The sequence below is a fragment of the Ambystoma mexicanum genome, chromosome 11, assembly GCF_040938575.1.
Source record: "Ambystoma mexicanum isolate Mex_15411 chromosome 11, UKY_AmexF1_1, whole genome shotgun sequence".
Taxonomy (NCBI): domain Eukaryota; kingdom Metazoa; phylum Chordata; class Amphibia; order Caudata; family Ambystomatidae; genus Ambystoma; species Ambystoma mexicanum.
In genome coordinates, this window is record NC_090934.1 from 1,247,269,354 (window position 1) to 1,247,287,225 (window position 17,872).

Here is a 17,872-nt window from a genome sequence, read left to right on the forward strand (position 1 = left end):
CCTCCCCTGGCAGCAGCTGTCTTCCAACAGGGGCTGCCATTGCAGGAACGTGTCGGCTGAGTCCCTGGCCACCCTGTCTGTATGTGAGCAGCTATCCCCGGTGTTCCGGGGCGCAGCGGGTCCCCCGAGCTGCGGACGGCCCTGCCCAGAAGAAGCTTCGGCGGGCAGCTTGCCTCCTCCGATCCGCCACCGCTTGGATCCAGATTCTCCCTCGTTTCGCCTAAACCCGGCCTCGGGATCTCCTCCCACGGCCTGTGGATCTGTTCGCGGCTCTGGATCTTCTCCCCTGGGCGACGCAGATCCGAGTCGGTCCCTTGCATCCTCGGCTCGCATTAACACACCCTCGGCTGCTGGCAGGCTGCATGCTTGCCAGGGGTCCTGGGGGTGTGCAGGGAGTTCTGAAGGGACATTCCTCCCGGGACCGCGGGCAGTCGCTTCCCCAGCTGGGAAGGCCCTGCTGAAGGTTATCTGCACCCGGAGGGGCGCAGCAAGGGAGACCGGACGTTGGGGAGCCTGGCCCAGGCATTGGAACCCTCGCAGCAGGAAATTAATGCATGCAGGAACCGGTGAGGCACAGGAAGCCTAGACACTGCTGAACAAAAACGAGCGACCCGCATAGAGGAGGGATGGCTGCCCGGCACTGATCGGCAAACTGCAGTGAGTGTGTTCCGCTGGCCGAAACACAGGCCTGGGAAGCGACCGACCTACAGCGCAGGCAGGCCAGTTGCTCTGGCTAGTCACCACTGAGGCTGAGCGGATAATACGGCTGGGGGCGCCTGGCTACGCCACTGACATGAGAGCCGGTCAGTATTTACCTCAGACGCAGAGCATGCCCCTACTCTTAGGAGTGGGCCTCTTAGTTACCACCTGATGACACGTACAGACCAATACGCTTCATGTGGCGATTACTCCATAGTCTCTCGGCAAAGGGCTGGTATGCTGCAGTATAGACCTGTACACTCTGGTAACCCCGACCACCGGATCTGTACAGTCACTGAAACGATCCAGCTGTTCACCATCAACCCATTTCCCACAAAATCAAAGCTAGTCCAAATACTGTGTGAAATGGAAGGGCTGTGTGTGCGCTATCTTGCATAGTGTCCAGGACTAGGGTGCATGTCTACTCTCAAACTGAATGACTGGTACCTCTACTGGCTCTGACACCCAAGAGTGGGGTGCTGCTCGTTAAGCTCACACCCATACCCTTTCTAAAATGGGGTCACAGCCCCATTCCAGATGAGGAGCAGTCTTAGATTGAAGACCTTGTTACCTTGAAATGCCATGTACTTTGGAGAGCTGGTTGCCACTCATTGGCAACTGGAGGGGCCGTTCCCTTGGAACAATTTAATCTGCACCCCTGGCTTCCATGCTCTCATCCCTCGAAGGATGCCAGGTTCTGGGGCCGACTGGAACTGCACTACCTGCTTGGCCCTTTCAATTTTTGCTAGCTTGGGGTGACCCGCTCACCTGACATCCTTTGCCCCATTCAACATACCAGTGGAAAGGGGGCCTTCTGCGCATCCCAGCTATCATGTTTGGAAAGGCTTGCATTCCCATGTGATCTTCTGCTTTTATTGTTTCCAGGCAGATTGGTTTACGTTTGGCATCTACATTAAACTGCAGGGTCAAAAAGTACTGCAGTAGTGTTCTGAGGGCAGGTTTGGGAGTTATGACCCAGCACTTTGCTGTATTGTGGCCACAGGCATTACTGCTTAATTATAACAACAGAATGTTGGCAGTTGCATTGTAAACAATGAGTCAGAAGAGGGCCTTAACCAATGTTACAAGGCCTGTTGTGGATTCCTTCCCAACATTACACTTGAGAGTGTTCAATGTAGTTTCCTATCCACCGTTTTTCTTGTCTTTGATGCTTGTCAACCTAGACACTTACAACATAAGCCCATGGCCCTTTGAAAGCAGGTCTGCACGTTCCTGTTGTGGGTAAATTGGGGGCGGGAGGGCTGTTAGTCTTACAGCCCTTACCCACGCCATGTGCCCTCTGCTTTAAGCTAAAACCCTTATAGCCAGCGCTGGCGATTGGGCCGGCTCTTGCAGGATCCGAGATCCGGCCCCAGATGTGTAGCCGGATCTCTGGATCTGGCCAGTCGGCTCTGGTGGGGGGGAGGAAAGAAAGCGCCAGCGAGCAAAGGGGTCACCAAAGGAAGTTACAGCCCTCAACCATGATCCGATGTTTGTCGGATACATGGACTGCATTATTTATTTATTTATGCAAGATTTGTCGGATACCTGTATCCGACAAACATTGCATAAATAAATAAACTGGGTCGTGGTTGAGGACTGTAAATTCCTAGTTAGTTTGCTCGCTGGCGCTTTCTCCCCCCCCCCCCCCCCAACCAGAGCTGACAAACATTGCATAAATAAATCTACAGGTATCTGACAAGCATTGCATGAATAAATACCCCTATTAACATTGAAACATCACACAGGATGCAGCCACCCAACTGCTTTAAGAGGGGAGCTGCAGGAGCTGTGCCGTGTGTTCAAGTAAAAGAAAACGTTGCTTATGGCGAACAGAAACCACTCTGTTTGAATAGTACCCAAGGGGAGGTTTTTTTTTTTAATACAATGGGATGCAAATTGTGTATTTTATAGAATATTTACTCAGCAACACTGGTCAAAACTATTAGCCGCATAGTGAAGTAACTCATCACCAGTACCATGGAAGTGGTTTAAAGTGGAATTGATATATAGTTTGGAAAAGAAGCAGCATGAAGGAAATGGCGCCCTAAATCTATTTTTTTTTTTTTTTTTTTTTGGACGTTTCCATTGATCGGGGGTCAACTGCCAGCTCTGTCCCCCTAAACCCTGCCTCCTCCTGGCACCGCCCGCACCCCGGCCCTTGTGGGATCCTGTTTTCGGAGTGGCATGGGCAGCAGCCTGTGCCACCCCGCACTGCCACTTGGCCTTGGCAGGAGAGGGGTGAAGGTGAGCAAGGCTGGTCGCCGGCTGCAGGTGCGCCGTTTGTACGAAGCCGATGTTTTGGGCGGAAAGACTTCCGTGGAAACAAAAGCCGCTCATGAATGGAAGAAGGCATGGGGGGGGCTTATAGTGGGAGAGGCTGGAGCTCTCGTGAAGGCTCGTGATTAGAGTGGGAGTTGCGTAAAGCAGCCGTGGATGGGGCACTTTGTGGTGGCGATCCTATGCCCGGCATGGGATGGGGCCCCTCGGAGGGCGATCCTACGCCTGGCATGCAAGCTGGTTGTGACGCCAGTGGGTGCTGTATACGCTACTGTTTTGCCTCCTCCTTTGTGCAGGGCGGTTGCACACATTTCTGTTTATCTTGCCAGTGCATGGAAGCGACGCGCCGCCCCTCTGGTGCCTGGGTTTTTCTTCGCGAACCCCCTCCCACCAGACGTGTCCCCTGGCAGCCCACTGTGTCTGTTGCATCTGTCTCTGCAGATCTGCCCTTTCCTGTCCGCCTGTCAATGCTTCTTGTGTCTGCTCCTGCCTGCCCCGTGTCCGGCCATGTGTCTGCGCTCCCCATGTACCGGCTCAGATTATCCATTGCCGGGCCTCTGGTCCGAGATCAATGCAGTGACGTCGGGGATACTGTGTGCAAGTCCACGCGTTTCGCCGAGTGACCCATCCCAGTCAGTACACCTCTTTTCCTGTGTGTGCCGCTGAGGGTGCGGACCCCCGCGGCCGTCTGAAATGGAGGAAACTCAATTAGTTGCATTGTTCACAGGGTCTTCTGCAAGCGTGCTTTGCCTTTCATAACAGAAACCATTGAGTATGCAAGCCCCCTTCCACGCGGCCGCACCCCTCCAACACCTGCCTTTGAGCATTGGCCAAGTCTGGATGCCCCACGTGGAACGGGGGTTGTTTTCCCGGTGTTCAAGTCGACTCGCCACCCGGAAGGCTCTTCTGTTGGACATCAGAGCTATTGGTGGCCACCGGAAGTGGTTAAATGCCACCAAGATCTGGCAGTTGCCCCAAGAAGGACGTTTGCGCCTAGTCCCTCGGTGTGTACTTTACTGGCTAAACACAATGAAAGTATTTGTAAGTATGTGCCTCTACTCGGATTTACTGTTTGTATACAGCTGCGGCCCTGCAGTAGATCGTCTGCCATTTCCTCACCTCTTATATCGGTGACAGCTTGTAGGCTGTGTAGTGTGGGCTTCCCCTTGCTCTAGGTTCCTACCTCCTATGCTCTAGAATGAATTGCAGACAGTTTTGTTGCGGACAAATTATTGGCCATAGGCATTTATTTTCTACAGAAAATACACACCAAAAATGTTATAACGTGTGCTTTTGGGCACACTGTGTCCAGGATTGGAGATGCCAACCTTCTCCTTGGCAAGTCTGTTACCCTCGGGCATCTGTTCCAGGACACGTGCCGCCTACGACTTTCTTCTACCATGTACCGAAGAGAGTACTCGGCGTTCCAGCTCCTCCTTGGTTCGTCTCCTTCCTTCCGAAATTGTTGGGTGGAAAACATTTATTTCTCCCTTTCCAGGTCCTAGAAGCTTACCCGAGTGCTTCTTACGTGGTTTGTGCTTTCCCCTCATTTCAGGGCCTTACTTATACTCCCTAGCCCATTGTTATTTCTTTGGGGAGGCGGCCCTCCCCGGCCCCCCTGCTAGTTACCCTCACACCTTTTCTTGGTGGTGTTTGCTGCTGCCCTGGCAACGCTGGGGCAGGGGCGCCACCTGGCTGCCCCTCCCCTTGTGCTTTCGCGCCATCTCGCCCCCCCCACCCTGCGCCTAACGCCCCAGGCCCTCCATCGTGCCGTACTTTGTACGACCCGGAGCCTGGGGCATAGCCTGTGTAGTGTGGGCTTCCCCTTGCTCTAGGTTCCTACCTCCTATACTCTGGAATGAATTGCAGACAGTTTTGTTGTGGACAAATTATTGGCCATAGGCATTTATTTTCTACAGAAAATACACACCAAAAATTATATAATGTGTGCTTTTGGGCACACTGTGTCCAGGATTGGAGATGCCAACCTTCTCCTTGGCAAGTCTGTTACCCTCGGGCATCTGTTCCTGGACATGTGCCGCCACACCTGAGTGGGCGTTGCCCCCGCCGCTCAGGTTCCCCCCCAAAGGTACCCCTATCTACATCCCCGCTCCTCTAGTGCCCTGAAAATATTGTCTGAAAAAATCCCCATCCCTTTGTTGGACAGGTGCACCCCGCCCCTGGAGAAAAACTGTGCCTTTTATAAAATGGAGGCCTGTGCTCCTGCAGTATTTTTCCACTGTTTTGTTCAGTTTCCTCCTTGCCATTTCCACGGCCTGCCTCCGCTGTGCCCCGTACCAGATTCTACGTGGTCTCATATCTGACATGAAAATTTCAGTTCTCCACCAGCAGTGTGCTAAGTCATGTAGTGACTCACATATGTCTCTTTGCAATTTTCCACTGTTTGTGCTGACTAGATCGTTGCCCAAGTGGTGTATGACTAGGTATTCAGGGGGGGGGGAGGGTCTCTGAAACCGACCAAGTCTGACAACCTGTCATGAATGTCCTCCCAGTGCATGCCCAGGAGGCCCCACCAGGACGTGATTGTCTTCTTGAAGTGGAGTCCCTGCTCGATCTCCTCAATCCACCTGCCTGCCCGGGTCATGAACGAATGCCCCACAATCCATGCCGATTTGTAGGGGCCCGTATCTGTAGAAGTGGGGTGAGAGGGGTTCATATCCGTTCCTCCCTTACATACCTTTTGAAACACTGTGACCTCCAACCCCCAATCTTTTTTACACCCTTTGCTCCAAGGCCCCCTGCCCATGCTGACATGGCTGCACCTATTCTAAATGAGTGGGTCCCAAATTCTGCCGGATCCCACCCTGCCTTGGCAACCGTTTTCTTCAAGACTGCCTGGAACTGGTACCTGCTAAGTGCGCTGCCGTCCCTGAGTATTAGTAGTTGCCCACCGACATCCGGTCGGATGTCGAGAAACGTTGAGTGATGCACCTGGGACAGTGGTCCTTCTCTCTGATGCAGTTGAGGTCTATCGCTCTCCCCTTACCCGCCTGGTCAGTTTTAGATTTCTTCAGGAATAGGGACATGCCTTTTGGATCCCATACGAACATCCCTTCTTGCCAGGCCATCCCCTGCTACTGTATTCTGGGCTACTAGCTCCCCTATTCTGAAGGCCCTGTAATATGCTAGTGCAAATGCTTCCCTAAAGAGAGTTGTCTCGTACTCGCTGCTACATGAGTCCTGCAGCGTTTTTAGCAGTACCACCAGTTTCCCAAAATTCAGAGGTGGTCTACTATCTGTTTTTTTTCCCTCCAACCTTGCCCAACCCTTCATTGCATACTTTATCAAAGGGCTGTTGGTTGGGTCTGTTACCCCTGCTATTTTTGCAGTGTTTGCAACTGCGGCTAAATGTGCTGCCGCCCAACTTTTCCTTTTCCCTTTACAAAAAGCCCCTTCCAAGAATTCACACATTTTTAATGTTGTAATCTTCCCCACATCTTGTACTCCTGCTTCATCCAATACATTCTGCACATGTTTTCCATATTGCTTACCCATTTTGTAGGTTAGGGCGTTACTGGACAGGTGTTCTATGACCCGTACGGGTTCCTGTGTTTTTTCCCGTTAACCTTATGGCTAACTTTTCCTTCTCCTCCAGCGCTTTCAGTGGAACCCATGCCTTTTTTGGTGTGGGCGTTTTTCCTTTTTGGTGTCCGGCCTCAGCTCCCTGAACCTGTCCCACTGAAAATGAGACAAGGCGTCAGCCACCACATTTGCTTCACCAGATACGTGCCTTGCTCTTATGCATACATTGTTTTTTAGACATTCGAGTGTGATGGCTCTCATTAGCACCAGCACCAGTGAGCATGATGCACTCCCATTATTCAATACTTGCAACACTGCCATGTTATCTGACCAAACTGCCATTTCCTTGCTATTCAGCTCTGTTTCCCACGCACATAATGCTACCCAAATTGGAAAAAGCTCCAGCTGCGTGATATTCTTTGTCCAAGCTGCCTCCTGCCATGCCCTTGGCCATTTCTCTGCGCACCACTCTCTTCCTAGTATTGCCCCAAAACCGAAACCCCTGGCCGCGTCCGTGAACAACACTCTCCTTCCCTCCTGGTTGATAGGCGTGCGCCAGATAACCGATCCATTAAACAACCTCAGAAATTCTCCCCAAACTTCCATGTCCTTCTTGATTTCCCCCTCCTATCCTGACTCTGTGATGACCCATCTTGGCCCCTCTTGTTCTCAGCTCAATGCTCCTTTGCAGGAAGGGTCATACAAGGTAGAATTTCTCAAAGTTTAGCTTTCCCGCTAGTGACTGCAATTCTTTCACTGGCCTTATTCCTTCCCTTTAGATCATTTATAGTTTTCAAGAGGTCTGCCACTTTTCCTTCCGGGATCCAACATTCACCCTCCCTTGAGTCGATTTCTATCCCGAAAAACTGTGTTCTCTGTGTTGGACCCATTGTTTTCTCCTCTGCCAGCGGGAAACCCCATTCACCTCATTCACCTGTTGACTCTATAAATTTGTTTAGGGTCGCCTTACACAGTCCTGACCCTTGCGGCCCTATGAATAAAAAATTGTCCAGGTAATGGACCACCCTGGCCTCCTCCATCTTTGGTGAGTGCCCACTGTAGGAATGAACTCACTTTTTCGAAGTATGCACATGAGATGGCACATCCCATGGGGAGGCATTTGTCAATGAAATATTTTCCCTCCCATTGCATGCACAGCCATTTCTGTGACTCCTTTTTTACAGGAAACAGTTGAAAAGCTGATTTTATGTCTGCCTTTGCCATCCATGCCCTTCTTCCTGCCTTTCTGACTACCTCCACCACCTCTTGGAAATCTGAGTAAGTTACTGTTGCTTCCATTTGTGGGATGCCGTCGTTTACAGATGCCCCGGTAGGATATGAAAGATGGTGAATTAACCTGAATGCCCCTTTCTCTTTCTTTGGGACTAGCCCCAAAGGTGAGCATATGTAGTCTCTGAATGGCAGGAGTGTGCAAGGACCCCCAATCCTCCCTAGTTCTACCTCCTTCCTGATTTTTTTTTCACTTACTACCCTTCTGTTTTCCAATGCTGATTTCAAAATTTTTGGAGTGTTCTGTGATCCCTGTCCTGTAAACGGAATGTTGAAACCCTCCTGAAAACCAGTTCTAATCATAGTGGCGGCCTCTTGGTCTGGGAATGCCTGGAGCCACTTTTCCATCGCTTCAATCTTAACAGGAGAGGCCCCCTTCTCACCCCAGCTTCTAGTTACGTTTCTCAGTGGTTCTATTGCCGGCTGTTGATGCCCTGGTGCAGTTTGCGCTGCTATGATCCCCTCTACTTTTTTCACACTTGTGGCTGAATTTGCAATTTCTCCCCCAGCTGCAATGTACCCCACTTTCGAAATTCCGGCACTGTGCCGACTCTGCTCGTGGTGTCCAGTTGTTTCCCCCGCAACCCCCCTGGACCATTGGCGGCATGCTACTCTGCCAACTTCGCTGTGAGCTATATTGCTTATTCCGAAAATTCTGTTCCCATGACCTCCCATAGCTGTTGTCGTATCTCCTGTTATTATACCTGTATTCGCTTCTATAGTCATTTTGCCAGTATGGTTTTCTCTGTTGCCCCCTGAACTGTTTTCCCTGTTGTCCCATTTCTCTTTTAATACATTAACTATGTACAGATTATGGTTTTCCTCATCCCACCCTATGTCAGGAAAGCAGTCCATTTCCTTCCTAAACTCATGGTTGTATTCCTTCCATGAATCCCCCCAAATGCCTTGCACACTTTCAAAACCCTTTGTTGATATGTAACCAATGCCACTCCATCCTCTGGGTATTTTTGTAATATAATGATGGACATTATTTAGAAAGCTGCTACCCAGTTCTCGAAACTCTTTACCACTGTCACCCTCCTTTTTAGTATACTTTTTTCATCCTCTTTCATGTCCTCTACTGACACATTCAGCCATCTCTTTTGGCATTCTAGCAGGGAAAAAATGTCTATGAACTCTTTTCTCCAAATTTTCTCTTTAACTTTATCATTGATGTGCCATGCCATCGCTTTCATGGACCTTCCCTGTGCATCCTTCCCCATTGTAGGTCTGCCATGCTTTGTCATGGCTGGCCCTCCTTCCTTGTCTCCTGTGGCTGCCGGACTTGCCCTGGGTGGGTTGTTACCTGCCTGTGGCGTCAGTGTAGATCCCGTGGGTGCCACGGGTGTGCTAGGTGGAGCCCCCTGAGGACTAGGTCCTGGCGGGGCCCCCTGTGGACTGGGTACTGTTGGTGCCTCCTGCGGGCCGAATCCCCTGGGTTCACCTAGCGGTACTGGCCCCGCCCCCTGCACCTTTTCCGGCACCCTCCGACCCAGAACCCTTCCGCTTTTCCTTGCTCACCACCCCTTTCCATTTTGCCCATGCCTTCAGGTGGTCCCTCTCTTCATCATCACTGCATTCTAATTCCGTGGTTGAGTCCCCCTGTTCCCCTCTGTACCTTTTATGCTTCCTACCCCCCCTGTTACTGATTCTGGGCGACTTACCCATACCAGTGATGCAGGTGTGTAACATATTCACAATTTGCCCTCCAATTTTTTTCCCCACTTTTTTTACAGTACCTTTTTTGTTTTTTTTATTTTCTTCTTCTTGGGTGTCTACGTCTGGTCTTGCGTTCTCCTTGGCTCTTCTCTCCCCCTCTTCTGCCCTTGTGGTATTGCCTCCTCTGATACTCTGCCGCTGGATTCCTCGATTAGCAAAGGCGACATTTCCTTTGCCCGTTCCTCTTTTTGCATGGTGTCAAGTACCTATTGGGCTCCAACTCTTTTTCGGCTTTTCTGGCCCATTCGCTGATTTCTTTTGCCCTTTCCTCTGCAATGCTGCTTGTCTGAATGCTTCTTCCCTGCTGTATTGTGCCTCTTTTTCGTTATTTCCCGTTTCCTCAATATTTTTGTGGTCTCTGGACCCTTTAGTGTGTCACGTGAGTCTTCTTTTAGCAATGTACCGGTCACGACCTTACGACTGTGCCACTGAGAATGGCGCAAACCTCTTCTTTTGAAGGTCCAAAACAACTCCTTATTTTATGGCACCGTTCCCCTGCTAGTTTCTGCCCCTTTAAATAGCCTCCTTCCAGCTATCTCTTCTTAAGCCGGGCTTGCTGCGCCAAATGCTGCTGCCCCTTTAAGAAACCCTCGGCTATTTCCTCTTAAGCCGGCCCCTTTAAGGAATATCTTGGCTTCCTCTCTGCTCTGGCCCCGCCTTGTCCACTCCATCTCTCCTCCGTCCCTTCTTTTGATGTGTGTGGGGGCCCTCCAAACGGTCCGGAATAGCCCCTCCTTCCGGCTCCTGTTGTCCGCCGCTCGCCTTGCTTCGTGCAGGCACGTCCTGGGCCCTGCCGTGTCCTGTTCCTCTCCCTGGAAGTCCACCGTGTTCTCTTCTTCGGCAGCCTCCAACGCGGCAAGTCTCCTGCTGGGCTCTTCGTGCTCCTGACACTGGTGATCTGTTCCCGACGCTGCGGTCCTCCAGATGAGTTCTTCAAGGCTCCTGCTCCCGGCTCCGGCTCCTGACGAAGTGAAGCAACGGTATGGTTTCCTCTCCTTCTCCCCACGGCTAACGCAAGTTTTGCGGTTCGAGCGGAGGGAAAAAGAAAAATGTTTCTTTCTCCCTTTCTGGGTCCTAGAAGTTTACCCGAGCGAGGTGAGCTTCTTACCTGGTTTGTGCTTTCCCCTCATTTCAGGGCCTTACTTATACTCCCTAGCCCATTGTTATTTCTGTGGGGGGCTGGCCCTCTCCAGCCCCCCTGCTGGTTCCCCTCACACCTTTTCCTGGTGTTGGCTGCTGCCCTGGCAACGCTGGGGCAGGGGTGCCACCTGGCTGCCCCACTTGTGCTTTCGTGCCATCTCACCCCCACCTAAACATCCCCCCCCCTTATTTTGTTTAGTGTTTAAATTCGTAGCTATTCTATGGAACCTTGTGTGCAAAGACCATTTCAAGGTATAAGCGTGAAATCCCTTATTTTGGGGTTCTTGAAACTTACATAAAGTTGCTTCTTTCATGTCCTTTGGGTATAGCTGAAAGCATTTCGAGTGACCGTTGCATAGTGGATTAATTTTCTCTAAAAGAGGGGCCTTTGGCTCTCCAGATGTTTTGGACTACGAATCCCATGATCCCTCATTGTTAACTCTGCCGCCTCATACTGATGGAAGAAGCAGTCCAAAACTTGCAACGAGCGAGGTTGCAGACCTTTACCGTAAAATGTGCCATTGCTTGAAATGCCTATACTCTAAGGAGCGCATGTCCGCCTGATTTTTGCTGATACAAAAAGCCGACGGGCTCCACAGCGATCCTCAGCATTTGAGCTTGCATGTTAATGCATGCAGGCGCAAATGCTTGAGTATTTGTATGGTGGAGAGGAAGTGAGACGCGGAAACACAAGTTGCGTTCCGGCCTTCTGGCCTTCTCCCTGCCATACAAATTGATGAAAAATAAGCTGTGGCTTTAATGGAAAGCATACACAAGGCTTTTACTCCTTCCATTAACGTCACAGCTTATCCAAAATGAGCCCTAGCGTGTTTTGGTATGGGAGTCCTTTTGGGTGGCCACCGGGCCTCCTGCGATATGGCCATTATCCCCCGATGATATGATAGGTTATTTATAATGTGCTTAATACCCAGAGGTTTCTAAGCACGGATCGAACCTGTCTTGCTCTGTGTCGTCTTGCTTCCAAGGCCAGCACGTTGCCCCCTGAGAGATCCTCCCGAGACAAAGCGATGTGGCCTGCTAGACCCCAGGGTCCTTTTCTGTTTGCGAATGATTGCTGGTAGGGCTCGCCTCTATTCTGCAAGGCGGTCCAATGGTCTCCAGAGCCGTTTCTGCCGCCCCTGCTCAGGGTAACTCATTGGCACGTTGAAGGCTTTTTACAATGGCTCTCCTCGGTTTGTGGAGGATGCCCTTTAAATGTCTCTGCTCTGTATGTGTGTAGAATCTGTGCTAATCCTTGCACTGGGTGTTCAATCAGGTCACCCTTGTGTAGTGAACCCACCTTGCTCCGTATCTCCACCCTCCTCAGTGTCTTTCTCTATCCGCGCTTGGGTAGAAAAACAGCAGTCTCAACCGAGTGGGGCGGGGGGATGTAGTCCTACACTCACAGTATGCACGTGTTACACCTTTGCATGGTTGTCTTTATTTTCACGTACATTCCAGGTTGACCTCTGTGGCGCAATCAATGTCGCTGCCCCTTGTTTGAGTGCTTGTGGTTTTGTTATCGTCTAATCTGTGTCTTTAGCCGGCACCTGATCCGTGTTATCTTCAGTCACCTGCAGTTCCACTTGATTGGAGCTTTTGAACAAGCTTGTTCTCGCATTCGCTGTAGTGTCTACACCTCTGTCGCCTTCATTGTATTCAAATGTTCGTTCACTTATTTCTCCCATAAGGGCTTGGCTTTTTGTTGTTGTGTGGCCTATGGCAGAAGTGCTGGGCTGCGTCTCTTCATCCTGCCCTCTTTGCCTTAATCAAAAAGATGTTCTTTTCTGTCCCCTTTAGAGTGTTTCTTCTTCTTCTTGTTACTTTGGTGCTGCCCACTAACCTATGTCAAAAGTGGACTAGCTTTCGGCTGGACCTGATGGGGAGTAGCACGCTATCTGGGGCAATGGGTGAGATCCAGACTGGAGCATGTACATAGTATGGGTATTATTACCTGTACTGGCCCAGCTGGAGAAATACCCTGCTTTCTGGTGAGAGCACCTTTATATGGAGTACGAATCGGCTCTTTGCTGCACCTGACGGCATGTATCCCACACCTGCATGGTAAGACATACTGGGAATGGGGAGGTACACTGGACTTTGATTCGCTCTTGGTAGGCCCTGTGATGCAGAGTTCCTCACTGTGTGTCCTGTTGAGGAGTCCCACCTGGTAAATTGCACAGGCTTTGACTTAGGTCAGGACGGTAAGGGAGTAACCCACACACTGGTTGGAGTGGTACGGACCTCAGAGGTATACTGAGACAGGCATCCGTTCTATGCTGGAACTCGGGGGTGACCCACTAAGCCGGAGAACACTGCGTAAAGATTGTCTCTCAATCGAGGAGTTCCACTCTTTCTCGAACAATGATGAGTCCAGGCTGAGGGATGTGGCATACTATTACAGGCCACAGGCCAGGTATGAGCTGTTGAGGGCTAATCGTGGGGAGAGTAGAAGCAAATACTTCAGCTATCGCTGGAAATGCAGTATCATTGTAGAAACATTGCAACCCACCACAAGCTGTGGAGGTGGCTGCACACTTGGGTTTGTGATGGTGTGTGGTAGGGAGCGTAGTTAATATTCTGTATAGCTTCTGTGTGGAAGGACGTGGTAACCCGAAATTGAGAACACGTTGCTGCAGCCTTTGTTGAGCTGTTTGGCTACTCACGCCATTTTGAGACTTTGAAAGTGTTGAGCTCTGATTTTGCCTGTGGAGTCACTATTGAAGGGTTAATTTTGGTGGCTTGCAAATATCTGTGGTGATCTTGGGATTCGTTTGGTCAGAGCCTTGGACTCCAAGGGCTGTTGGCCAGGGGTCAAGTCCTAAAAATTCAAGTGGGGGGGACTCATCAACAAATGCAATGGGATGTGACGTCGCCAGAAATTGCATATAAAGGTGAAATATGCACATTTCATTAAATTAGCTTTGCATAACCACCCACATTACACAGAACGAATGCCATTTGCCTTTCATAGAATCAACGCACACAAAACCAAGAGTATATTTTCTTGTAATATTTTTTTAAAAAACGTTAAAAGGTGTGCCTGTTTTAGGTTTTAAACTCCAAAAACCAATACAAATGTTTTCCCTGGGGCTTGCAGTACCGAAATTGAACTTTTCACCGTTAGTGACGACTGTGGTTCGATCCCTGTGTCTGCTTTAATGCATACATTCAAAAATGACATTCAATGTTTCTCATTTTAGTTGGGGGTGGGGGGGGTTGGGGGGGGGGGTCGGAGTCCACCCTCTGAAAAAAGTGAGGGAACTCCGTCCCCCTGTGTGTACCCTCGACTTGGGCCATGCTGTTGGCCCATTCGTGGTATGATGCGAGTGATCCAGTAGACCTGGGAAGGAAGGACCAATGGGCATCAGTCTTTCTCCTGAAGGGAATGTTAGCCAATCTGGTGCCAAAACTCCTCCCTACATCTTGCTTTTGACTTCAGTGTTTTGGCCCACTGTGTTAAACAAGCATTGGCAAAGACCATACGTTTGGCTCTTCTAAAAGCCAAAGGCATTCGTACCACACAGATGACACCCATACAGCACTGGAGGGAGGGTAAGAATAAAAATAGCATGGTGAGAGGCAATGGGCAAATACAGCCAGCACATGTTTTACCTACCATGTTGCTACGTGGGGGGGGGGGGGGGGCAGATATCCCAGCATGCGCCTCACCCCAGCTGTTCCCATGAAGGGTTTCAAAGGGGCATGGTGTCATCCTATGGTGCAATGCTCAGTGTACTGCACCAGCTCCTTGGAACCAGCTTGCGGCACCTCCCAATTTCAGACCATGACCCATGTGCTCATATGTGGCCCCAAATACTGTCCCTTTGCCCCTGGCCATCCCATAGATCTGCTGATCGTTCTTCACATCGTGAGGTCCACTGTGTGCATGTTGTCCAGCAGGCCTTGCTCTTTCCCCCAGGCAGGGCCCGCCCTGGCTTCCCTGTGAATCCCCAGCTTGCATGCTGCTCCGCTTACCCTGCCTTGCTGAGCAGTTTGCATGCCACTTTCGGGCTGAATGCATTGCGGAGGACAGAGGAACACCTAATAGGATGCAGTGAGACACACCGCTGCATCAGTGACCCTACTTCCTCACTCTAGAAAGACTGTGCGTACAAATGCTGCTTTCAGAACCAATGGTATTTTTATTTCTGCCGAGCCGCAGATGTATATGAGCCACAGACAGAACAGAACTGCAGCCGTTACCCGGCTTTGACACAGTGACCGTAGCCATGTTTAAGGAGGTAGCGCAGTGAAAGATTTGATTGGTTGGCACACACGTAATAGCCCATAAGTTAAGGTGACCAGACGTCCCGGGTTTCCCAGGACAGTACCGGGAAATCGCCCTCTGTCCCAGTAGTTTAAAAAAAATGTTTAACCCCGTCCTGGGATTGGATTGATGGCTGGCTAAGGTCCCAGTTTTTGCAGGAACCGATTCCGAAATTGGGCCAGAGCTGCACGTGAATGGGGCGTGAATGCTTTTCACGCCCCAATTTCCTCCCCTTTCCCCTCCCTGGCTGCTCTCCTCCAATGAGAGGAGTGTGACTGTGAGCACACACCCCTGCAACAGGCCAGAGACATAGAAGTAGGACTACAGTTTTTATCAGAGTCCTATGTATGTTTACTGTAGTTCTATTTCTATGTTTATGGCCTGTCTTTTTTTTTTTTAAAATGTGGTCACCCTACTATAAGTGTGTTTGTGGAAATAATAGAAGACTGTCCAGGGTGCAAAGTACCCCCAGCAATGTGCCCTACGTTGCCACATGAAGGCGTGCTTATCTGCCCGAGAACCAGAGTAAGAGTCACATTGGCGCTAGATCCATGTAATGAAAAGATCCGGTAGAGGTAGTGGGTTGTATCACGTGGTTAGGCACAGCGGAATTCTACAGGTCTTGAATGGGGCTGTAAAGTCATACCCTCCATGGTCTGCTGATCTTCTGTTAGGAAGTTCATTCTTAGTGTAACAAACTAAATATATCATAATTAAGGCTTCCAGTTTTCCTTTTTGACTGATTTTTACACATAAATACAGGCGGAAATCAATATGCTTTCTGTCTATTTATAAAAATGGAAAAAAAACGGAAAAACAGATCTTTCTGTCTGGTTCTCTATGATGTCACTCATACATCACAAGCCAATCGCATTGCGGATTGGCAGCTTGGAGTGCAAAAGTTGTAGAAAAATAGCACTGGAGTTTTTCAAATTTCTGACCGCATATATCTTAAAACAGCAGCAGTCACAGGGGCAATAGTTTGTTGTTATGGAAAATATTTAGCTAGCATTTCTTTGCGATATGTCTGCTTTCATAAATGTATTTTTAAAATAAGAATAAATACAGAAAAATACTGGTTGCGAATTATCTTTTTATATGACAGCAAATAAATGTAGAAAAAAAGCCCCAAAAATAAATATGGATAAATACATACAGAGATGGCAGAACAATAAATAACATAAAACCGGAACCCTTAATCGTAATGATTCTTCTGTATGAGGCTCATTGTGTCTAAACCCTTTAAAAACCCCAAGATTTCTGTGTTCAGGGACCCCATTTTTGGGAGGGAGCTACTATGGCAGTTTCACAGTTGGTTTCTGCATCCTGTAAGGAAATGCATCCTGTCCTTACCATAGCTGCCTGAGGTTGCCTATTGGGCAATATGGTGATGCATTTGGGTTTCTACAATTCCAAATGCCTGACACTACAATGGTTGCTCGGCCATGATCTAGCTCGATCTCCGCCCTGCCAGCTCTCATGTACATTCATAGCAGTAGTTTTGGCTCACATATAGGTGACCCAGAGCTAAAATGTAATGTAGAAACGAACAGTGGTGCAAAGGACACTTGGGCCCAAAAGACGGCACATGCATAGTTCAAATCACCAAAATCTTAAATGTAAACCTCTGTGGCAACGAAGGCACAAAACATGACGCGTCCCATCACTTGATGATGGGACTTTGATTCCTAGAACCTGTTGCCTTAGGATGGCTCCTTGCACAAGTAAACCAAGGTGGAATGCAGTGCAAGAGGTAGGTAGAGAGGGGGGTGGGCAGGCAGAGGATTAAATGAAGGTGTATTGGATGGAGCATTGGCAGAAAGGTGAATACCAGGAAGGAGCAAGAGCGAAAATGGGCAGGCAGTGAAGTAAAGGGACAAGAGGCAGCAAGCGGGATAGAAGAACAATGGCCAGGGCGGAGGAATAAGGGTAAGCCTAAGGAGTTACTTGAGAAAGAGTGGGGGAGTTAGATTGCAGAGGAATAAAGAAATGGAGTGAAGATGGGCAGGAAGAGGAGTAGAGGCAGGGAATACAGATGGGCAGGAAGAAGAACGTGGAGGGAGGGTGAATAAGGGTTGGAAGATGAATAAAGGGGAGTAAAGATAAAGAGGTGAGGGAACGTGGAAGGGAGAAGAGTAACGGGAAGGTGGGAAATTGAGGCGGACAGGATGAAAATGCAATTGAAAAGCAACTGAGCAGAAGTATTTTTAAGACGAGGAATCAAATCTAGTATATTAGTACCCGAGAGGGGCGTGGCTTTGTCCTCCCAGCCAATGGGGAGGTTTGGAGCGAGCACATTGCAATACAGTAATTCCACCGTTTCGAGCCTCCTCCGGGCTGGAGGCTTTAATCTCCTCAGCAGGTAAGTGCTCTCCCCCCCTACCACCCCACTTTCCCACAGATGTCTCTCCCTCCTGCTTCACTTACCCGCTCCTTTTCCCGCCTTGCTGCGGGAGCAGTAATGTTCCCAGCACGCCCTGCTATCGATCCGCGACATGCCACCATGGAAAGGGAGAAGGGACTATATAGTCCCTTCTCACCGATTTATGGCAGCCATCTTTTTTTTTTCAGTTGTGAAACACGCAACTAATAAAAGACACAGTACCCGGTCTAACGGGCCAGAGTACTAATAGCAATAGGGGGTTTTACCGCTTCAGGTGTGCCCCAGGCCCGATATCAGCCCCAGGGTATTATCTGAAGCAGTAATCCTCCCCACTCACCCCCCCCCCCCTCACACACTGCATCTCCCCTCCCCATGCCAGCTCAGGGCTTATAGCTTAAATCGATACCTAAGGAAAAGAAGCAGGGTGGAGGAGTTGACAAAGATGGTAAGTAGCTGGAAGAAAGGACTTGATTTTTCAAGTCAGAGTAATTTGATGAATGGAACTGTCCCGTTCCCAGAACTTATGTCTTGATAGGACGTAGTGGATA

General features: G+C 49.7%; 1 protein-coding gene across 7 annotated transcripts in view; it reads left to right on the forward strand.

The window, feature by feature from the left end:
* Positions 1 to 17,872, forward strand: part of MYO9A (myosin IXA) — a 1,154,601-nt gene that overhangs the window by 28,794 nt on the left and 1,107,935 nt on the right. Inside the window, exon 1 of one of the 7 annotated variants that reach the window (XM_069624660.1) lies at positions 35 to 803. The exons of the other annotated variants lie outside the window; for them this stretch is intronic. The gene's annotated coding sequence lies outside the window, so the exon portion shown is untranslated. Of the gene's footprint in view, positions 1 to 34; positions 804 to 17,872 lie in introns of those variants that run through there. 7 annotated transcript variants of the gene reach the window in all.